The 24,863-nt window shown below is 41.0% G+C and overlaps 1 protein-coding gene across 4 annotated transcripts in view; it reads left to right on the top strand.

Moving 5' to 3' along the window:
* The first annotated feature begins 9,246 nt into the window (after window positions 1-9,246).
* The window catches only part of SCN4A (sodium voltage-gated channel alpha subunit 4), a 146,083-nt gene continuing 130,466 nt past the window's right edge, over window positions 9,247-24,863 (top strand). For 3 of the 4 annotated variants that reach the window (XM_058184084.1, XM_058184080.1, XM_058184088.1), the window contains exon 1: window positions 9,258-9,370. The gene's annotated coding sequence lies outside the window, so the exon portion shown is untranslated. Of the gene's footprint in view, window positions 9,371-24,863 lie in introns of all 4 variants that reach the window. The other variant, XM_058184081.1, reaches the window with a different exon arrangement.

Raw genomic sequence — 24,863 nt, 5'->3', positions numbered from 1 at the left:
ATGCTAAAAAAAAATTGCCCCCAAAACTATTATACCAATTTTCTCTCTCTAGCTCTGACTTCCTCTTTACATAACCAAAATCTTCCAAAAAAAATATTAACAATAATAAAATATATAAATCAGTAGAACAAATTAATCCTAAAGTATTTAAAACCAGCTAATGCGTAAAAGTCCAATCCAGTTCAGAGAATATCTCCCTTATAGCTTCTATAACCATATAATTTCCCCCCCAAATCTTTCTTACATTAAGATCTTTCAAGAATATTCTATTTGCAATTCAGTAGAACACATTATATAATTTGAATACAAGAAATTACAGTATCTCAACTTTATATTCAAAATCCAATATAAATCCAAATATTTAGTCTTTTATGATAGATGTGGAACATATAATCAACCCATTTCTTCCAGATCTTTCTCACATAAAGTCTTTCAGGGATGCTAATATTTTTATCTGTTAATATTTCAAAAAAAGCTTCTTTCAAGGATAATACTTTTATCTCTTGCCATTTTATTTGATGCATTAGTCTCTGTCTTTCCTTCATTACTCCTTTTAAAAAGTCAATCACAATATTTCCTAATAATTCCTTATGTCCAACAATCCACAAGTTACTGCCATATATTCCATCAGTCCGGAAAGAGAACTCTTGGAAAGCATTAATCCTGTGAATTTTTCCAATTTGGGAGCCTCTTGTAACACAGATTCAGGCATTTCATCTAAACTTTTTAAAAAGAGCCTTGTTAGATCATCTTGTTTATTCACGATCATATCTTCATTTTTATCCATTTTTGTTTGCACCTCCATTCCATCCAAGTACTGATTACACTGGTTAATTTCCTCCAAGCTCTCATCCAAAACATCCCCATTTTTTATCAATTCGTATTTTTGAATAATTAAATACATTCTTTCTGTATAATCCTGTATAAAGTCACGAATCCATTCTTCTGAAAAAATCTTCATGGCGAAGTTCTTATGGAGAATCCCCTTATGAAATACTTAAACAAACTAATATAATCCAACAGTCCACAGTCCAACACAATAATATAAAATCTCCATTCACTTTCACTTTCTCAGCAAATAAACGCCTTTTTTCCTTCAAGTATAGGAGAGCTCAATTCGTTACAATCCACAAATAGTGTTTCTCAACTTCTTAATTATGCAGCTTGCTCCTCCTTAGGTACTTGCAGGTTTACTTCCCTTTACTTTCACTTCCTCTCAAACGCCATTTTAAACAGTCAGTTAAAGCAAGGGGAAAAAAAAGTTTCTCTTTTTAAAAGGTGAAAGTCAGGAAATCAAAAATACTTGCAATCCAATAATTGTTCACTCGTGCTTCTTCCATCTGCATATAGGAATCCACAAAAAGAAATCATGTGAGCAGAGGTGGACACCTTCCTCTTTTCCTGCTTTTGCAGGAGTGCACTGAAGACCGGAGATAGCAGGATTTCAATGGGATTCAAACCCTTTGGGACTCTGCATAAGAAAAACAAAGCCCCTAGGGGAATCTACCACTCCCCCCTGCAGCTCTATTCTCTCTCTTTCACCCAGAGAGGGAAATCGAAGCCAGGAACAGCTGTTTTTCGCTGTTTTCACCGGTTTTTATGATAGCCAGTGCGGAGTGCCTTAAGTTAGGCACCCAGCGAGAAAAGTGGGGCCAACCGGAAGTCTTTGTTTCTTCATTTCTCATCCAGGGAAATATATTCTGCCTTTTTAATATTTCCTAAAATATTTCATTCTTCTAGGATATGGGTGGATGCTAAATTCCTACACACACACACACACACAATGTTACATACACTGCAAAAGACTTGGCTCCTGACTACAGATAATATTGTAAAAAATCATAGCTTTGGAATTAATTCTGGAATAGTAAAAGATGAGTGTGTGATTGCAGTTTTTTTGCTTAGAGAAAAGGGGAGACACGATAAAGATATATCTGATAAAAATTATGCCCGATACAGAAACTATGGACAGAGAAAAATATTTCCTCCTTTCACAAAGTATTAGAATTTTGGATCATCCATTGTTTGGGGACCTTCAGTACCTATAGAAAAACTTCTTTGCATAATTGCATTGTTAATTAACAGTATTCATTGTTATCAGATGTGGTAATGGCCATACATTTATAACAAGAAAACTGAATAAATACATGGAGGACAAAGATATAAATAACAGTGTTCTGTGCACCTCAGCTTATAGTCATGCTGGCCACATGGCCACAGAAGCATCTTTGGACAATGCTGGCTCCCTCAGCTAAGAAACGTAGATGAGCCCCACCCCTTAGAGTCGGACACAACTGAACTGGTGAAAACTTTACCTTTATCTTTATTATCTCCTTAGGTACTTGCAGGTTTCCAGATCTATCTAATTAGATATTAAAGGCAACAATGCAGAACCAGATTTTTTTCGCCCTTTCATTTCGTCTTAAGTCTGATGGCAACTGTGGTGGATATCATTGGGCCTGTGGTAATTTCAGTCTTTATTCCCAAGCCCTGTCTTGGCCTTTTATGAAGATAACAAATTTCTGTTGCCTTTAAAAGGGAAACCACAAAAAATACTCATAACATTATGTTTCATACAGTGTATTTTTCCTGGAGAAATGAATTTCTAACTCCTATTATCAGATATGGATTTATAAATAAGACTGGAATATAAAAATATGATGACTCATTACTATCCCTGGCATTAAATCTCTGTGCTTTTGTCCCTAGTTAACAATTATATTTCTCAGGAATATCACCTTAACATTTGTTCCTTTAACTTAAATTATTTACAGTTTTATAATCTCTTCTCATACAAGACAACTATTTTTTTTTCTTTTAATAGAATATAGAATAGAATAGAATGTTTTATTGGCCAAATGTGATTGGACACACAATGAATTTGTCTTGGTGCATATGCTCTCAGTGTACATAAAAGAAAAGATACCTTCATCAAGGTACAACACTTACAACACTTAATGATAGTCATAGGGTACAAATTTAACACTTAATGATACAACACTTAATGATAGTCACAGGCTACAAATAAGCAATCAGGAAACAATATCAGTATAAATCATAAGGATACAAGCAAAAGAGTTAACTAGTGAATGATTAACTTTCTGCACTCCAGCACTATTTTATTTTTAAGATTATATGCCATCAAGTTAATTTCAACTCTTAACAATCACATAGACAGAATTCTCCATGATAAGGTGCCCTCAACCTGGCCCTTCAGGTCTTCCAGCTATATATCCATCACTGCTGCAATCAAATCCATCTACAATTCCACTAGATATTTCTTTCTTTCCCAGGATTGTAGATTTCTCAAGATTGCTACATATTTGCACAGTATGTCCAAACTATGATAATTTGCCACTCATCATTTCTGCCCAAAGTAAGAACTCTGGACTGATTTATTCCATGAATAATTTGTTCTGTGATTCATTTTAATTATGTTAAAAATAACTCTTAAACTGGATTATTTAACCATGATTTACCAAATCAACATAGGTCAAAAATAATCATTTCTACTATTGTAAACTAATATTTTGCAAAAATAAAAATGATATTTAATTGATTTTAAAATTTACTGCTGAGTAAATTACTAAACATATATTACCCTATTTTTCAAAAAAACCTCCCAAACTAGTGTCCTATTTTAATAATGGAAAGAATAAGATTAAAATACATGCCTATATGATAAACCAATTAAACTACTCTGGTTACTGGTCTTTGTCCTTAACATTTCAGATATCCAGCTTGATTAGGATACAATCATTTGATTTCTTAGCTTTTCAAGTGTGATTGTTACTAGATTGGACTACACGGTGACACATTTGGAAAGAAGAAAAATGTAATATTTGGTAAAGTTGGGGGATGCCTGAGGATGGCAGTGTGATCCCATGTCTTTTTGTTGGCACTGTCATTGGATACAGTAGCAGAAAGCTGAACAAGAGTACTGAAGAAGATTCTTGGATGAGAGGTGAAATATTTTCAAAGGAAAAACAAACCCAAGAAAGTTCAGTTGTCTTTTGGAAAATCAATTTTGGGACGGGCATGATCTGGATGATTGAGAATTTCCATAGACAGAAAGTTGAACAGACATTGCCCCTAAGAAACGATCAGCAGAAACTGAAAAATGTCTTTGCCTTTTGCACAAGAGTCACAAGAGTTTTCTCCTGTATGTTTAGGGTTAGATCATCATGTAGAAAATCTGTCTATGTGGGGGCTATGAGGCAATAGTGATTTGATGACACGTAATCACATACCCAAATCATTCCTAAATCTCATGCCCAATGCCCAATTCCTTAAAGCCAAATTGGAATAATGCTGGAATAATTAGGGTATGATTATGTGCCATTTACTTACCCCATGTTCAAATATCAAGATGATCTAAAGAATTCCGCCCTCATTCTGTGGAGCTGGGAAGGGGATGGTAGGTCTGAAAGACACAGAAAAACATTCTTCCCACTGAAACTGAAAACTATTCTCTGAAGTGATTAGCAATAACACTGAATGTGGTAGAGTTTAACAGAATAACAGTTGTTGTTCCAGTGATGAAGCACTCACAACTTCTGAAGGCAAGCTGTTCCACTGGTTAATTGTTCTCATTGTTAGGAAGTTTCCCCTTAATTATAGGTTGCTTCTCTCCTTGATTAGTGTCCATCCATTATTTCCTGTCTTGCCTTCTGGTGCTTTGAAAAATAATTTGACCCCCTCTTCTTTGTGGCAGCCCCTCAAATACTGGAATACTGCTATCATGTCACCTCTAGCCCTTTTTTTCTCTAGGCTGGCTATGTCTAATTCCTGCAACCATTCTTCATATGTTTTTGTCTGCAAGCCTTTAATCCAGGGGTGAAATCTAAACATTTCCCCTACCGGTTCTGTGGGTGGGGCTTAATTGGTGGGTGGGGCTTGGTGGTCAGGTGACTAGGTGGGTTTGACCAATACCAATAAATAATAAAAATAATAAACAAAGTACGCAAAACAATAAGAGGCACCAAAAACCAACTTTCACACTTTACATACACACACACACAACACAACACAACTGACTCAGACACAATGTAAAAGCAGCTGCACTTCACCCAAAATGGCCCCTGCAACAAGGAAGAACCTCACACAGCCACAAAAAGCCCCAAAACCAACTTTCACACTTTACACACACACAACACAACTGACTCAGACACAATGTCAAAGCAGCTGCACTTCATCCAAAATGGCCCCTGCAACATGCAGGAACCTCACACAGCCACAAAAAGCCCAAAAACCAACTTTCACACTTTACACACACACAACACAACACAACTCACACACACACACACACACACACACACAAATGCCACATAAAGCTTTGTGAGATTTTGTGTGTTTATGTAGTTAGAGTGAAATACTAAAGAAACACACCAAATCTCAGAAAGCTGCACAAATATTTTATTATTTTATTTTATTTATATTTTTAGATAAAAGCAGCTAAATTTAAAACTTCCTTAAATTTAAAACTTCATTAAATTGCTATGTCTGAAAAAAATAAATAAAACTCCTAAAAAAAAACCCAATTAACTATTTTTTTAAAGCTCCCACCCCCTCCCCTTTACTTACCCAATTCAATTTATTTTATTTTATTTTTTTTATTTTTATTTACATTTATATCCCGCCCTTCTCCGAAGACTCAGGGCGGCTTACAGTGTATAAGGCAATAGTCTCATTCTATTTGTATATTTTACAAAGTCAACTTATTGCCCCCCCCCAACAATCTGGGTCCTCATTTTACCTACCTTATAAAGGATGGAAGGCTGAGTCAACCTTGGGCCGGGCTTGAACCTGCAGTAATTGCAGGCTACTGTGTTCTAATAACAGGCTTCTTACAGTCTGAGCTATTATGGCCCAAGGGAAAAGGCAGGCAGATTGAGTTGCTCACCGATGAGATGGATTGCAGGCAGGCAGATTCAGTTGTTAGCTGATGCAATTGATTGCAGCAGCTGAAGCAAGGCCAGAATTGTGAGCGAGACCGAAAGAAGCAGGAAGCTGCCAAGTAGGCAAGTTGGGACCGGGTGATTGGGTGGTATGGGCAGTGGGGGGGGCAGGGATTTTTGCTACCGGTTCTCCAAACTACCTGCCCCCATCGCTACCGGATCACCTGATCCCTCCGAACCAGGAGCATTTTACCCCTGCTTTAATCATCTTAATTGCTCTTCTTTGCACTTTTTCCAAAGTCTCAACATCTTTTTTGTAATGTGGTTACCAAAACTGGATGCAGTATTCCAGGTGCATCCTTACTAAAGACTTATAAAGCGATATTAATACTTCATGTGAATTTGATTCTGTGCCTCTGTTTACCCAACCAAGGATTTATTAGCTTTTTTGGCTGCTTCCATACACTACTGGCTCATGTTTAAGTGATTTTCCACTAGAACTCCAAGATCCCTCTCACAGCTACTGTTTTTGAGCCAGGTTTCACCCACTCTGTACTTGTACTTTTAGTTTTTTCTACCTAGGTATAAAACATTGCTTTTCTTCACATTAAATTTCATGTTTTTGGATAGGGCCTTTTGTTCAAGTCTGGCAAAATCTTTTTGGATCCTGAGCTTATCTTCTGGATATTGGATATTCTTGCCATTTTAGTGTAATCTGCATTCTCTAATTTCTCTAATTTGAAATACCCATACATTTCTTTATGCATAAGTGTATCTTACTAATAAATCATATACTATATATGCCACAATTCTATGGACTTGATTCTTATTTCCCCCCCAAAAGTCTTTGTGTTTCTCTCTCACTCTTTCACTGACTCTCTGTTTTTCCATCCGTCTATCATCATCATCACCATCATCATCACCATCATCATCACCATCATCATCATTATTATTATTCATTAAACATAAAACTCAGTCAACTGAACATTCAAAAATGCATCACAAATACCATTGACTGGTGCTAATGGTTGAATCAGGTTACTGCCAGCATCCTAGGTATCAACCAAGTACCTTCTTAAGATTTCGATGTTCCAAGTAGTGCAGTTTTTTGCAGTTCCACTGGTGTTATTGCAGGAAGCTGCAATTTCTTGATGTGTTCTGTAAAATTCTTGGACATGGTACAAAGTGCCCTGATGACAAAGGGTATCACTATTCCATGTTTCATCCATAGCCGTGTAGTTTTGATGGCCAGGTTGCAATATTTCGTGATTTTTTTCCAGTTCTTTCTCTTTGATTCTGGCATCTCCTGGTACAGCGATGTCAATAAACTGCACACTTTGGCCATCAACAACCGTGATATCTGGCGTGTTGTTGTTATTATTATTATTGTTTTCTATCTATCTATCTATCTATCTATCTATCTATCTATCTATCTATCTATCTATCTATCTATCTATCTATCTATGTTATTATATTCTGCCTATATAATATATAAAATCTTCCCATATCACTTGCCTTACCTTGGGAATAGATAGAATAACAGAATAAAAGAATAACAGAGTTGGAAGGTAACTTTCAGGTCTTCTAGTCTAACCTCCGGCACAGGCAGGAGACTCCATAACATTCTGGACAAACGACTGTTGAATCTTTTCTTAAAAACCTCCAGTGATGGAGCACCCACAACTTCTGAAGGCAAGCCTTCCACCGATTAATTGTTCTCACTGTCAGGAAATTTCTTCTTAGTTCTAGATTGGTTCTCTCCTTGATTAATTTCCATCTGTTGCTTCTTGTCCTACCTTCAAGTGTTTGAAAAATAAGTTGATCCCCATCTTCTTTGTGGCAGCTCCTCAAATATTGGAACACTGCTATCATGTCACCCCTAGTCCTTGTTTTCATTAAACTAGACACACCCGATTCTATATGAGTGAGGTTCATCAGCCAATTATGAATTCATTTAGTGATGATGCTGTCTATCCCACATTTTTCTAACTTGCTGAGAAGTAGGTTGTGGGCTACTTTGTTAAATGCTTGCTGAAATCCAGGTATACTTTGTCAAACGCCTCACTGGAATTCAAGTATACTATTTGCACCCTGCTAGTACTATCTATAGTATTATGTCCACTATATTATTTATACTATAGATAAGGTTCTATACAATCTAGGTGGTATCATTCCTGGATCTCTTGCAGCCATACAATGACTCCAGGCTAATTTCCCACTTGAGACCTCCTCCCTACCTGGGAAACACCTCTTTTCTTTAAAAAAAAATTATACAACACATGTATCTCAGTACTTTAATAGGAGGAGAGAGAGAGAGAAATTGCAAAGTTGCTTCAGCTACAGTGAACAAAGAAATGGTCCACTGGTAGGAAATAAAAATTGAGTGGAGAGACATTGAAGAATAGCATGATTATGAGTAGATAAAATACAGGTAGTCTGTGACTTACAACAATTCATTCAGTGATCAAAGTTTACAATGGCACTGAAAAAAGTGGCTTGTAAGTGTTTTTGACACAACCATTACAGCATCTCCATAGTCATGTGATCAAAATTCAAATGCTTGACAAATGATTCATATTTATGACATTTGCAATCTCCTGGGGATCATGTGATCACCTTTTGTGACCTGTCAAGCAAAATCAATGGGGAAGCCACATTCCCTTAACAACCATTTTACTAACTTAATAACTGCAGTGGTTCATTTAATAGCTGTGTCAAGAAAAGTCATAAAACCGGCCAAAATTCATTTAACAACTTTCTCACAAAGCAACACTTTGGGTTCAGCTATAGTTGTAAGTCAAGAATTACCTGTATGCTAATATAAGAGCAATAACTAGACAAAGGGATTGATTTTGACTTTGACTAGGATTTACTCCTGAAAAACATAAATCTTACCCACCAGAATGGATTTTGTAGAATAATTATAAGAAATACATAATTAATTGTAACTACCCTATTGCACCACTTAAGCAGCAGTAAGAGATATAATGGGGAAGCACCTAGGAAGATCAGAGCAGTTAGAAGACTGTCTTTCTCAATTGCCTCCTTAGTTTTAAAAGAGCAAGTGAGAGTGGAGAAGGTAGAAAGTACTTGGTTTTAAAGGGGAACAAAATCCACCACCCCCAAGTATTTCCTCCTTTTTGATGGGGTAGAGAAACATATTCCTACTGGGAGCCTTCGTGGAAGGCTGTGCCATCCAGCCACATTGCAAAGTAGAGCAGCCGAGTTACAGGACTATCTGATACTTGACTGGCTGCCCAGAGGAGTGAGTGCCAAAGCTGAGAGAGAGGAGGATGCTACCTGAAGAAGCCTGAGGGCCTCAGGTTTCACCATGACCATTTGAAGGCAACAGCAGCTGTTCTGCCAACAGGCACAGCTCGTCTCCGAGCTCCCACTCCTGAAGCCAGTTAGAAGGGAGAGAAAATTGGACCCTAAAAGGGTCTTTGGTGGGATATTGCTCACACCGTCAAACAGTAAGTAGGCAACAAAATCCCAGTTGCTAGCTGGGAGCTTTCATGCCTCACAAATCGTCTACTGCTCTTTTCTCTCCCTGGTACAGGATGAGTTCCTTAGCTTCCATATCTTCTTGCATGGCTGATTATTCATGTCTAGCTTTGACTGCCCTGGGGTAAATTATATGTTGCTACTGCTGCTGCTGTTGCTATCACATCTTTGGCAGAAGGAATGTTTGGCTATGTGTGTCCTGTCCCCCGTCCCCCCCCCCCAAAAAAAAGCATAGCAAAAAGATACCTTCCTTCTTTAAATCCTCAGTGGTTATAACGGGTCACTCACAATGTTACAATGTGGAAAGGAAAAGAAAGGCCTGAGAGGAGAAGTGGGAAGTGGGCAAAATAGAAGAGCGTTTGGGAGCGAAAAGGGGTGTCTGTGGACCAACTCCGTGTGCAAGAAGAGGTAAAGGACACGGCTGAGAGTTCAAAGAAGCTGCTTAGGACTTACAAAGCTCTAAGACTCCATCCTCTTCATGCTTCACGGGATGACTTGAATCTTGGCTTTAAAAGCAGAAATACCCCAGCTCTGGGCGTCTTCATTTATCACTCTAAATATAAATACAGGCCACACAGGGGGTTACATGGAAGGACGTATAAGTGCTATTTGCTAAGGCAGCATTTAGAAAGTAGGATATATTCTGAATCTGGATTTCATCCATGAAAGCATCAAGTAAGAATTCAAGCCTTCAGGTATCCTCTTGACCTGGAAGTCTCAGAAATCAACTAGGTTGCCCAGTAACTGCTACTCAAATAATGGACGAAAGAGACATCTGTCCACGTTCAGAGACGTTCTTCTCTGCATTGTTTACTATATGTTTGAAAGATGAGTTTAAGATTGAGATCAATATCAGTCTGAAATCCTGGGGGAAGAGGGAAAGTAAGCAAACTGTTCTTATATTGGGTGAATGTTATTTCTTGCTTGGATATTACTGATATTCCCTGTATGTAATTTGATACGATTGGATCCAAAGTGCAAGAACATTACTCAAATGTTGTGGTGCATGTGAGGTCTCCACTAAAAAAAAAGGGATCTTTGTGCCCAGTTATGGCATGATTTGATTCATTCAAGTGCTTAACGGAGAACAAGTGAACTTATTTTCTGTTTCTGAACTGTGGTGTCTCTATGGCAGTGCCTTGACACGTTTCAACCCAGCCCTTTGGCCTGTTAATGGAGGAAGGATACAGTTTATGTATGTTTCCCAAGAAGTTCACATCCATTCTGTATTGGAAGCTGAAATAAGCAAACTGCTCTTCAACTATCCCCCTTCAGGAGCCTGTCAAAGTGGGAGGGGAAGCAGTAGCAGATACTTTTTTTTGCCTTGATGGAGAATTTTGTGCTTACATGACTTACCACGTTCCCACATAGAACATTCAGAATATCCAGCATCCAAAAATATTTATGAATAAAACAATTTTTAAAAAATATCCAGAAAAGAAAAGAATTGTTTATGTGATAGCCTTCTTAAATAACAACTGTAATTCTTATTTTCCTGAAATAACAAGTGCTGGGATTAGGGATCAAGCCAGTGTGGAATTAGGTGACAAAAGTAATCAGCATAAGATCAAAGGTACTTTAAAATTTGCACATTATTCAGTTACACTTGGCTCTTGCTGGAGTCTGCTAGCAAATCATTGTTTTAGTTAGGACTCATTTAGGTACCCTGATTGGTAAAAGCAGAAGGGGTGGGGGACAGATGATATAGGAAGTCTTTAATTTATGACCACAGTTAAACCCAGAATTCTGTTGCTAAGCAAGACAGTTAAGTGAATTTTGCCCCATTTTACAATCTTTCTAGCCATGGTTGTTAAGTGAATCATAACTTGGGTGTTAAGTGATTCTAGCTTCCCCATTTACTTTGCTTGTCAGAAGGTTGCAAAAGGTAATCATATCATGACCCTGGGACACTGTAACCGTCATAAATTACAGTCAATTTCCAAGCATTCATCATGTGACCGTGGAGATGCTGCAAGTTTGAAAAATGGTCATAAGTCACTTTTTTCAGTGCCATTCTAACTTCGAACAGGCACAAAATAAATTGTTGTAACTCAAGAAGTACCTGTATATTAATCTGTTCATTTAACTACCATACTTCATGCTGATATTTCCTGTATCCTTTCAAAGAACTTTGAGAATTATTATATAGGGAAATACTAAGAATCTATATATTACTAAAGCTCTACTGCTCACTTGTAACTGTCAATTATTGCTTCATAGGACAAGAATTTTTGAATGAATTGTAGCTCAGATGAGTTATCCTAAAAAATCCAACCAAAATCTGGGAATCGTTATTGCCATAGGATTGCAAATTCGCAAAGTTGTTAATGTGATCATCATTTCCAATACTCCTTCCAGCTTCCCACAAGGAAAGTACATGTGAAAGCTCGCAGGAAGTTGGAAGTCACTCCTACTCACACAGATGTTTTGCTCATATCAGTTCTTAGTTTAGCTAAGGAAATATCTTTGAAACAATGACCCAACAGATCACATTTGTCTAGTTTTCTATTAAAGACCATCAGACCGTCAGATCCTACATTCAGACAATATGCTAAAGTAAGCCAAAGTGTGGTTTATATGTTAATTATGAGAATCTAGACATTTCTAAAAATGGAACATATTATACATATACTATAATTGTATGTTACTAACCAATGTTTGAAGTTCAACACATTGCATAAACTCAGCTTAAGTGCTATAGTTCAGAAGGAGCTTTTCTTATAGTTCCAGAGTGCTTCTCAAGGTTTCCTTAAACCCAATGTCAAGGTTCCAATGACGAATCCAACCAAACCAGCAAGTTGAGAGGATCAGATCTCTTTAAGCATAACTTTACTGAGTACATCATTTCGGCATGCATGAAGCAAAACCAACTCTAGCTAGTTCCCGTGGTTTTTGCCTAATTAAAGAATGAATTCTTTCCTCCCTTCCTTTGTCCAGGTCACATTGTCCAGTTAGGTGTTCTGGTGTCTCTATGGCAGTGCCTTCAAATCCTTGCCAAACATCTATTGATATGACATTAGCTCCCATGGGATGATTTCTTGTTTTCATCTGGGCTAGCATTCCAAACCTTTCCCTCCCCTCATAATCTGTGGCAAACTGATAAATGAAAAAATGCCTGTGACAGCATAGGCATATTTCGAAGTTGACAGTCGGACCCCCTAGAAAGTAAGTAGCACCTGAAAAATAATAAGCATATATCTTAGTTATTTCAGGGGGGGGGGTTGGTCTCTAGGAAGGGCCTCTTGGCTTCTGGGGTTATTTTTCATGAAATTTCTCTAGTAATCTATCTATCCTCATGTTCTGCACTTTTACTATCTGGCCTCTAACATTGGGGACCCCTTTCACTGGACAAGGTATTGGAGTTTCCCCTTGTATAGTCTTAACTCCATTGTGTTTCTCCTCCTCACCCCATACACTATAATCAGACCTGGGGCAATCTTAGCCACTGGTCTTTGTTCAGATCTAACCACTGACTTAAGCAGACTCGATGGAACACAGGATGCCCTTTTCCTAACAGGCGAGGTACTTTTAACTATGACACGGTTTGTGACTTTTACTATGGGGAAAGGTCTTATGTACTTTGGACCCAGCTTTTTGCAAGGTAATTTCAGTTTAAGATACTAATCTTAAGTAGACTAATATACTTTCTCCCCTATGTGGGACTATTTCTGGGGCAACCACTTCTTGTCTGCCTGAACCTTTTGACTTTTGGTCACTTTAGCTAGTGTCTCCTTTACATTTCCCCAGGCATTTTGAAGGGAACCCACTCACTCGGTCAAGCTTACTAAGGAAGGGGACTCCCTAGGGTACTCTGGCATAGATACAAATTCCACCCCTGCAGCTACTTTAAAAGGGGTGAGTCCTGTGCTGCTATGCAGTGTGTTATTGTAGGCAACAAATGGCAGGAAGTCTGCCCAGTTAGATTGTTGATAGTTGACATAGCAATGTAGGTATTGTTCTATCATTTATTTTATTTATTTTTTTATTTTTATTTATTTACATTTATATCCCGCCCTTCTCCAAAGACTCAGGGCGGCTTACAGTGTATAAGGCAATAGTCTCATTCTATTTGTATATTTACAAAGTCAACTTATTGCCCCCCCAACAATCTGGGTCCTCATTTTACCTACCTTATAAAGGATGGAAGGCTGAGTCAACCTTGGGCCGGGCTTGAACCTGCAGTAATTGCAGGCTGCTGTGTTCTAATAACAGGCTTCTAAGAGCCTGAGCTATCCTGGCCCTATCATGGTGTTTGCTCATTTGGCATTCCCATCCATACTCGGATGAAACACTGAACTAAGCCCTTGGGAGGATCCTATCAGTTTTACAAATTCCTTCCAGAACTTATCAGTGAATTGGACCTCCCGGTCTGAGATGATTCACTTCGGCACCTCGTGCAATTGGTAAATATGTTGAAGAAACATCTTAGCCAGTCTCTGGGTGGATGGGAGGCTCGAGCAGGCGGTGAAGTGCTTGGGAAATAAGTCTTAGTGTCCAAATCATAGTATTCCCTCCACTCTCTGGGAGCTCAATATAAAGTCCATTGCAATCTCTTCCCAGGGCAAAGGGCTCCGCCACTTGATGCAGCAACCCTGAGCTCTTCCCTGGTCTTTTTTTCATTGCTGCACACACAGCACAACTTTTCATGTAGCTCTCTATATCTTTCTTCATCCCTGGTCACCAGAACTGTCTCTTAACTAAATGCAAAGTCTTTAAGAATCCAAAATGGCCAGTTTGCTTGGTGTCATAGCTCCACTGCAAGTCTTGGACTCACAGGCTTTTGGGAACATATAGCTTGTCCCCCTTCCATGCCAGCCATAGGTGATATTCAGCCGGTTCGGACTGGTTTGGGTAAACTGGTAGCTCTGACGATCAGCTGGCCCTACCACCTGCCCCCGTCCTATCCTGTCCTTTACTTCCTTCTTTCTGGCTCAGCTGTTTCATACAACACAGCTGATTTCCACACCTCCGCTGTTCTACTTACCAGGGCTGCCTAAGAAGGTAAGCAGCTGAGCTTCAAATTGCTGTATTTTGAACACTGCACACAAGTGTGTTAGGTGCGCACGCGTGCAAAGTGCCGCTCACCTGAACTGGTTGTTAAACTGGTTGCATCCCACCACTGATGCCAGCCCTTCTCTCGATGTTAGTTTATTCCCATAGGCTCCGAACCAGATATCAGATACCAGACTGTAATTCCTTTTGCATCTGTTGAGTCAGCTCATGCTGGGATCTGGCCACATCTTCCTCATCTATTGCCTTGTGCTACCTGCTGCTTTGGGGGGGATGATTGCATTTACAGCTTCTTCTTGGTTAGTTTTGTACTGTGGCATGTGGGATAGAGCAGGGGTCACCAATCTTTCGGACCTCAGGGACCACTAAATTCACAATTTTAAATCCCGCGGACCACTAATATGAACTGCCTAATGACTGGCTGGGTGGGGGTGCCTAGGTGGTCATGTGACTGGGTGGCATGGCCAACTCGATGTCACTCATGTCAAGGGATGCCTTACTGGCCTCCACTCACCCCTCCCTTCCCAGCCACTCATTGCCTGCCCGCCCAGGTTCCTTGGGGCCCCAACAGGAAGCAGTTGTTGGAACTAAGCAGCCACCATGAGAAAGAGTTGGCAAAACAGCTGGCTCAGATCAAATTGGATCTGGCCGAGAAGGAGGCTCAGCAGAAGCACCTCATCGAGGACTAGGGGCATAGGCTTTCCAAGTAGAGGGAAGACCTGTGGGAGTACAAGGCCAGGAAGTGAGAACCTGGAGGCTCAGCGGGCTTAGATGGTCAGTTAGTTCCAAGCCATGAGGCAGTCCCACTGGAACAAGGCCGTCCAGCTCTTTGCCACCAGCAGTGCTTCCCTCCAGCCCTTGTCCAAAGCCCCGCACCAGGAAGCTGAAGAAGACCCTGAGTTGGAATTTCTGCCCTCCTCCAACCCAGACAAAAAGACTCTGAAGGGGGAGACTCTCTGCAGCAACACAAACGTTCATTGCACATATCCAGCCCAGGGACCATAGTTTGAGAACCTCTGATTTAGTGCAATATAAAAAAGGCAAATAATTTGTCTGCAGACCATCAGAATTTTCTCACGGACCAGCAGTGGTCCATGGACCACCAGTTGGTGACTGCTGGGATAGAGCATCAGCTAGGAAGTTTCCCCCCTCCCCTGGGATGTACTTCAATTTGAAGTGAAATTGATTAAAGTACTGTGCCCATCAGACTTGTTTCAGGGAGAGCTTTTTTTTTGGGGGGGGGTTCCTCAGTGCTTCCAAATTTTTATGGTCAGTCCACACCTCAAAGGCACTTTACTTCCTTTGAGAAATTGCCACCAATGCCCACCTCACAGCAAAAGCTTCCTTCTCCCACATTGCATAGGGCCCCTCAGTCTCTGTGAGTTTTTGGGAGTTTTTGGGCGCATGGCTGAAACTTTCCATCTGTTTTTCTGGAGGAGCACTGCCCCCACAGCAGCATTGCTGGCATCAGCTTGGATGACAAAAGGTTCCTGAGGGTTAGGGTGCTTTAGGATAAGGTCCTTTGTGAACAGTCTTTTCAGTTCCTTGAAAGCTGCTTGGCATTTAGTGTCCAGTTTAGCGGCTAACTCAGTCGGGGCTTTCCTCCCACTCCTCCTGTTTTTAACAGTTCTGTGATCGGCAGAGTGTTCTTCGTGAAGGAGGGGATAAATTGCCTGTAAAAGTTTGCATACCCCAGGAGGCTCTGTAGTTGCTTGTGAGTCCAAGGGGTTTGCCACTCTAATATGGCTTTCACTTTCCCAGGATCCATTTCTATTCTATCGACGGTAGTCCAGGCTGTCTTGTGGAATCACATTTGGATAGTTTGGTGTACAGGTTTGCCTTCAAAAATTTCTTCAGGACCTGGCACACTAATTTTATGTGTTCCTCCATTTTCTCTGTGTAAATGAGGATGTCATTAAGGTACACTAGGACCCCTTTGTACAAGTGGTAATGTAGCACCTCATTAATTAGCTGCATGAATACTGTGGGAGTTCCCTGGAGCCCCAATGGCATTACTTTAAATTGGTAGCTTCCTAATATGCAATTGAAGGATATTTTCCACTTGTCGCCCTCTTTGATCTTCAGTCTATAGTACATCTTTCTCATGTCTAGTTTGGTAAAGATCTTCCCCTTGGCCAAATGGCCCAACATGTCCTTCATAAGGGGAAGGGGATATATGTCCTCTATGCACACCCCATTTACTCCCCTAAAGTCCATGCATAGCCTCAGTGACCCATCCTTCTTCTCTTAAATAGCACCAGGGTTGCCACATGGGATTTGGATGGCTGGATAAAACCCCAGGCTAGGTTTTTGTCAATGTAACTCCTCAGTTCCTCCATTTATTTTGGGGTCATGGAGTTCATCTTTGGCCTGGGGAGTTTTGCTCCTGCCAGGATCTCAATGGCACAGTCAGTGGGGCGGTGGGAGGGTACAGTGTAAGCCGCCCTGAGTCTTCGGAGAAGGGCGGGATATAAATGTAAAAAAAAAAAGGATGTCACATACCTTCTCCTCCAGGTCTCTGTACTCTTTGGGGATGGGCAGAGTCCCTGGTAGCTGCTCAGAGGCAGTCTTCAAGTGCTCAGGCTCCCCCTCCCCAACTCTCCATCACTTCAACTTTCCACTAGTGTTAAGTTGTGGGTTAAGTGAAGAGTCAGAGAACAAAGGGTAACTTCAGCTCTTTATTGCAACAATGTAAATCCAGCAATCCCTGACTGGCAGCCTGCCTTTTATAGGAACTGCCAGGTGGCTCGACCAATCAATTTAAATTATTCTTCCCACATGGGCAGAGGACCTGAGTGAAGCCTTTACTTTTTGGGCTTCACTCAGTGTTTACTGAGTATCCAACACTCTCTCCACCCAGATAGGACATTGACCAATTGGGAGCTAGCTAGCTAATGTATTCGTGCAAGCGGGGCCTTGGGAAACTCGCTCTGACCTGTGCAATTCAGTTGGTGTATCGGCAACGGTCAGGTCAATTGGACCTGTTGCTGTTCCCTGGCTATCCAACAGATCTTTCTGGATTATGGCCCTGGGCATGGTTGTTTCTTCTGGTGCTGGTCCATCAATGACTCCCTGCTGGATTCCCAGTTCTCCAGGTGTGTGTATCCATTGGTTATCTGGGTTTGTGTTAATTGTAACCATGGGGCATTTATTATTCCTGAAGAGAGTGTTGTTTTTGTTTTGAATTGTTTCTGGTTGACAATGTACTGATATACACCTATTTGGCCCTGAAGTTGGTCAATGTGCCTTCTCCACATTCAACTGTCCTCTAACTCCTCTCTATACGAGTGGGGCCCTGTATTGTTTATTACCTTGGCAGGGATCCAAAGAGTACCCTGGGCATAATTATGGGCATACACCATGTCTCCTACATTAAAAGATCAGAGCTGACTGGTAGAGTCGGTGGGTGCTTCTGGTGTGTAATTAGGGTGTAGCTGGCCTAATTTTGTTTTGAGTCTGCAGCCCATTAATATTTTAGATGGGCTTCTGTTTGTGGTGGCATTAGGGGTTACGTGTTGTATCAATAGGAATTTATTGATTCGCATTTGCCAGTCCCCTTGGCCCATTCGGGATAGTGCTTCTTTGGTTGATCATACCATTCTTTTTGTCTGTCCATTACTGGTGGGGTGAAATGTGATCACATATCAGGGCATGGGGTATTTCCCACTCTGCTAAAAATATTTTGAATTGGGTGGCCATAAACTGTGGGCTGTTGCCGTAGACTAGAATGTCTGGTAGGCCATGTGTAGTGAATAATTTGCTTAGCACTTTGATGACTGCCTCCACTGTTGTGGAGGTCATTAGGACAATTTCTAACCATTTTGAGTATTCATCAACTATTACCAGAAATGTTTGCCCATGGAATGGCCCACCAATGGTACACCCTTGACCAGAGGCCCTTGGTATTTCCCATTTGTGCACCGGAGCAGAGTGGGGTGCTGTTCTGGGCTCCTGGCACTGTGCACATGTGGCTACCCACTTGGTAATATCCCAGTCCATGTTTGGCTACCAAACGTAGTTTCTGGCCAATGCTTTCATCTTTACTATACCCAAATGACCTACATGTAGGACTTCTAATATTGCTCTCCTTAGCTTAGGGGCACTATTACCCGATCCCCCCACAATAGACAACCTTTTGAGCTGAAAGCTCATGCTGCCAAGTGTAATATGGCTGAAAGTCTGCACCCTTCAGCCACCCCCTCCAGACCCACTCAAGCACTCATGACAATGTTCTGTCCTTGGCTGAGTTTGCAGCTATGTTGGCTGCTGTAATTGGCCTGGTTGGTACTTCCTCAGTTAGGAGTACTGGTGTGATGGGGGCTGGAACTTCCACAAAGGCTGGCAGTGGGCACCGGCTGAGGGCATCTGTGTTGTCCAGGAGCTTGCCAGATCAGTGAAGTAGATGGTAATCGTAGGCAGCCAGGAAAATTGTCCATCTTGCCATTCACGGTGACAATATGGTTGGTGTGGGGCAGTCTCCAGCAAGTAGGCTGAGGAGCAGTTTATGGTCAGTCACTAGTTCAAAATGTCTATCATACAGGTATTCATGAAACCACTTCACCCCGCAACTGCAGCCAGTGCCTCTTTGTCCAGCTAGGGTTCTTGAATAAAAGGAGATTGACACCTCAGTCCCATTTGGCATTTGGTGCCTGAGAACTGCCCCGATGCCAAACAGGGAAGCGTCACAAGTGAGGATGACAGGGAGGTTCTCGCAAAATTGCACCAAAACACTTTTGGACGGTAAAAGTTTTTTAACCATTGTGAATGGAGTCGCTTCTTTTTGGCCCCAGATCCTTTTAACTTTTCTATCCAGAAGTCGGTGCAGTGGTTCGGCCTCTGTTGCCTTCTGTGGTAGAGAAACACTGTAAAAGTTTAATAGTCCCAGGAATGCCTGTAGTTCCATTTGGTTCCTGGGGATGGGGCCTTCTTGTATTGCTCTGACCTTATCATTTGTGGGGAGTAGCCCAGAGCCATCTATCAGGTAACCTATGAATTCTACTCAGCGTACAGCTATTTTACACCTTTCCCTTTTAACCTTAAGACCCACCTCCTGGAATCTACTAAGGACTACCTTTAGGTGGTCAAAGAGTTCCTTGTTGTCATTGGCAGAAATTAAGACATCATCAAAAATATGGTATTACCCCTGGAATGCCCTGTAACAGGCGTTCCATGAGACTTTGGTATAGTCCCAGTGCCACACTCACACTGAATTGAAGTTTGTGGCATTTAAAGACTCCCCGGATGGTGACTATTGTTTGAGCTTCCATGGTGGCACCATCCATCAGTAGCTGTTGGTAAGCTTGTGCCAAATCTAATTTTGCAAATGTCTTTTCTTTTCCGAGGGAATGTAAAAGGTGCTGCATGACAGGCACTGGATAGGAATTCTGCTATAATTGTGCATTTGTAGTCTGCGCAGATGCAGACTGAGCTGTCTGGCTTGATTGGCATGACTATGGGTGGTCAACTGGGCCCTTGGGCAATCAGTATCTAATTGGCTCTCAATTTTTGGGCCTAAGGCAAATGAGACCCTGCTTCATTCTTATGGGGGCAATTTGGGGATCAAGGTTAAAAGAGATAGGTGTTCCATTATACTTGCCCAGACTTCCATCGAACATGTCCACGACTTTCTTTTATTATTATTATTTTTTATTATTTATTAAATTTTTATACTGCCCTTCTCCCGAGGGACTCAGGGCAGTTCACAGCCATAGTAAAAATAGACAATATACAAATAAAACAAAGATTAAAAAACTTATTATATATCGGCTAAAATTTAAAACAATATGCCATTAAAATTCTTGGGAGATTTAGGTCTCTTACCCCACAAATTATTCAGTCCAGGAGCATTTCACTGAGTTCTTGGAACTTGCAGTACAAAGCAGTCATTCGCAATGCTGTGACATGTTCATTCATTGATTCACTTCCTTTTGGTTCCAGCGATTTAATTTGTGCCTCCTGATGATCTTGGATGGCACAGGCAGGTAGTATATCTGGAGAATATTCTGCAGCATCGTCCATGGTATGATCTGCACAACTGCAGATGCCATGAGTGCTTTGGCTACCTCGAATATTTTCATTCCACAGTAGCTCCGAAAGTCCCAAGATGTCGTTAGCCTCTAGGAAACATTTGAATCAGGTCATGTAAGAGTCTCAGTTTTTTGTGGCTGGACTGAAATGCTTGGGTGGTGCGTGCATAGTCATCTCAAGAGGACTGATGCAGGTTAGGCTGCATTGATTGTCGGTGAGATTTCAGTACACAGTAGCCCGTCTTTGTTCATTGTATTTGTTTACTCCTGGCTGAAATCACAATCAGTTCATTTGCTTCTCCTCTCCAAATCCCATCCTCATTGCCAGTGTTAAGTTGTGGGTTGAGTGAAGATTCAGAGAACAAAGGGTGACTTCAGCTCTTTATTGCAACAATGTAACTTCAGCAATCCCTGCCTGGCAACTTGCCCTTTTATAGGAAATGCCCAGGCAGATTGACCAATCAATTTAAACTATTCTTCCCGCCTGGGTGGCAGACCTGAGTGAAGCCTTCACATTTTTGGCTTCACTCAGTTTTTACTGAGTATACAACAATTAGGTTTCCTTGCTGAAGGGGGGGCAGGACCACCCGCCTCTCTCCTTTTCACAACCATGTAGTAGGGACCCACTTGTCTAACCAAGACACCCTGATATTATTGCCTCTGTCATCTTTGGCACCATCATGAACCGGATAGTCTCTTGATGCTGCTCTATCCCTAACTACATGGGCTGTGTTAGGTGCATTGCCAGGGAGCCCCCTATCAGGGAACCATCCACCTGCTCGAATTTCATAGACTGGGATAGCCTCTTCACTCACATCCCATTTCAGCACGCTCTGCAAACTCATTAAACACTGAATGCAACCTGAGTCTATGAGTGCTTTCATCTCTCTCTGGACTCCCGACTTTGGCACTACAATCCTCACTGGGATTGACCAGGGGCTGATTGTCTCATTTACCATCGGAATGTCTTTTCTTTTGCCTTCGCTCTCGTAGAGGCTTGGCTGCTGTTCCTCCTTGGTCACAGTTCCCTGCCCTTCACCACTATGACCTGATGCACCACATTCGACTTCTCTCATCCCTTCTTCTGTGACTTCTTCAGCTTGGCAGGGGCAGAAACCCACACTGCAGTTTAGGGTGCCAGGGACTCAGCTGCCCTGTGGACCTGTTGGCCACACCAGAAGCCCAAGCCAACTTCAGACCACAGGGTTCCTAGCAGGTGCCGCTCTTGGCTCCTCTTCAGCTTGGCTTTGGATCCCCTGTGCTTCTTCTGGGGGGAGGCAGGTTGGACTGCAACCTTGGCCAGCGGTTCCATCCTCTGTGCTGGTTCAGCTCCATGTACATCCAGGTAGAGAAACTTCTCCCTCAGCTGCTCCAGCAATGGCTATGGCAGGCAGTCAGGTATCTCCACTCCATGGGTTCTTCCCACTCTGCTGCTGTCTTCATTCTCCACTTTGGTGCTCAAGTGAACAAAGTCAGAAAGGAAATCAATGGGAACTTGGCCTTGGCTGTTTTCGGTGCTCTTCTCTGCCAGTCCTCTTCTGCCTGGTAGAAGTTCCCAGTTGCCATGGCTTCTTCCTACACCACCTGTCACTCGGCCTTTTCCTCTCAGGGTTTTTATTTTTTATTATTATTATTATTATTATTATTATTATTATTATTATTATTATTATTATTATTATTATTATTATTATTATTATTTTATATTTTATATTATTTTATTTTATTAATTTATATTGCTGCCTATTTGCCCGTGGCGATTCAAGGTGGCTTACAGAATATAAAACCAGCACCTTGAACTGCATCCAGAAGCAAATTGGCATCCAATGCAGCTCCCACAGGAGAGGTGATACATGTGCACACCAGGGTCTGCACAAAACCATGTGGGCTGCTGCATTTTGCACCAACTGGAACTTCCAGATGCTCTTCAAGGGCAGCCCTATGTAGAGTGCATTGCAATAGTCAAGGCGGGAAGTGACTAGGGCACAAGTGACTGTGAGTAGGGATTGTTGGTCCAGGAAAGGGCATAACTGATGCACAACCTGCAGTTGCTCAAAGGCCCTCCTGCCACGACCATCACCTGCTCTTCGAGCAGGAGTCATGAGTCCAGGAGAACCCCCATATTACACACAGGGTCTGTTTGGGGTAGTGTCACCCCATCCAAGACCAGAGGTGGCAATTCTCCCTGAACCAATGAGCGGGCTGCCATCACCTAGGCTCTGAAATCGGCTTGGACCATCCCAGGACTTCCTTCATTGAGCCCACTCTGCAGGCTCCCCCTTGTGCTCCATCTCAGTGCTCTTCCCTAAGTTTTTGCAGTCCTCCCAAAGATGACCAGGTAGGCTGCCAGGGTTCAGGACCCTGAAGAGGTAACTTGATATTAAAGTTTAAAGAGGGAGAGTTGATTTAATGTCAAGGTTCCAACTGATGACCCCACCAAGTCAGCAAGTTGAGACACATGAAGCAAAACCAACTCTAGTTATTTCCCTTGGTTTTTGCCTAATTAAAAAACTAATTCTTTTCTCCCCTTCTTCGTTAAGGTCACATTGCCCAATTAGGCATTCTGGTGTCTCTATGGCAACTCCTTCATGTCCTTGCCAAATATCTGTTGAGAGGACCTTGGCTTCCACTGGATGATTTCATCTGGGCTAGCATTCCAAACCTTTCCCTCCCCCCATAGTCTGTGGCAAGCTGAGAAACGAAAAGATGGCTGTGACATCATAGGCACATTTCAAAGTTGATACCCTGCACACTACAAATGCGGAGAACCAGTTCATACAAGTATCAGAGCAGGGCTTCTCTGGACCATTAAGTTATTATTATTATTTCCCCAAATTTAAATGAGACAAATGCCTCTATATTTTAAGTTTTAAATGCTTCATTTTCAAGGCAGCCCTAGAGAAGAGAAAGATTTATGCATTACTGTTGTAATGTCCAGATATAAATTAAATATAAGCATATTCTTGCTGTTCCTTGAGACTCCTGTCTAAGAAGCAATTCCAAGTCACATACAGTTAATTCCTTATGAAAATTTCCAAAACTGAGAAAACGGTTTATAGGAAGAAAAGCTTCCCTTTATTTGAACACTTATACATTACCTGAAATGAGAAGATTTGATGTGGATCTTCTTTTTGATGAAATTTGGAAATCAATTCCAAAATTTGGAAGTAATTACTGTAATTTAACTAGCACATTACATCACAGTATGAATAAGTTATTTGACAACAATCCTGCTCCTAACTGTTTATGGGCAACTTTAGAGTTCCTCCTCTTCTTATTCAGATTTGGGCTGGACATCTGCATGACCTCTGTGTTGGGCAGATGCCATTTCAATGTAAGTTTTTTACTGGCTATTTAGCACTTTATAAAAGCAATTTCTAGCATCAAGTCTGGAAACTTTAAATAGAATATGCGCCATCAATTCTAAATTAAACCATATGATACAAAGCAGGCTAACGGCTTTTTTATGAGCATAGGGCAAACACACTGGGAAGCTACAAATATGCCAAATGGGTTTATAGATAGAGGGCCTTTTTGGAAACAATTAATTAGTTTTTATTTGTGTGTAATGTATTAATTCCAAACATGGCTTCTTACCTGCCAAAAAGAGGAGCAAAGTAGAAGACTTAAGCTGTACAAAACCGTGTGCAGCATCTCCAATATTCCAGAATTTATAAGAATAAGGCAGATGCAAACTTAAAAACTGATTTTCTAATAATAAAATAAATTCAGTGAATTGTAATAATAGCATACTGTTGCAGGAATAACGAGACTCAGACCTCGGAATCAAAGGAGTTGTATTTATTTGCACAAAAGGTTTAGAGCAATTTAGCCCTAGCGACAACTGAACAACTTCCTTATGGAAAAACAAGCAGTTACATACTTTACAAAAGTAGAAAAAACACACAAATACAGCATATCAGCATTAATTGGTTATAGCTTCCTTTGCTATGCTAAAGCAGCTAAATATCTCGCTCCCCCCTCTTCTCCAGGATGCAGTTACAGGTTTCCTGCAAGAAATGTCTACGTTTTCAACAGCTAATCTTGTAGCTATCTCAATGCTCGTACAACTTGCAAAATTGAAGTTTGACATTTTTCCATTCTCTTCACACATTTCAGTTATTTAAAAAGCAATCTTTTATAATCTACATTTGTACCCTGCTATAATACAATATAGCAGATAACAAGTGAACTTTTAAAAAGTGAGTTTTTTAAATGGCAGAATAATTGATAGATATAAGAATAGGAAAAGTGGACCAACGATTTAACTTTTGTGAGAATCAGCTTCATTGTATTTTTCATTCTACTCTCACATCTACTAGAGGTATAGTTTCTGTCCTGACAGGAGGGTGAGGCTTATGCTCCTGATATGGTTGGTTTTAACATTTCCTTCTTTCACCTGGTGAATGCAGAATGTTCCATTTTGGGA

Source organism: Ahaetulla prasina, chromosome 4 (genome assembly GCF_028640845.1).
Source record: "Ahaetulla prasina isolate Xishuangbanna chromosome 4, ASM2864084v1, whole genome shotgun sequence".
Lineage (NCBI taxonomy): Eukaryota > Metazoa > Chordata > Lepidosauria > Squamata > Colubridae > Ahaetulla > Ahaetulla prasina.
Note: the sequence above shows the minus strand (reverse complement) of the source record. Positions and strands in the feature narration are given on the sequence as shown.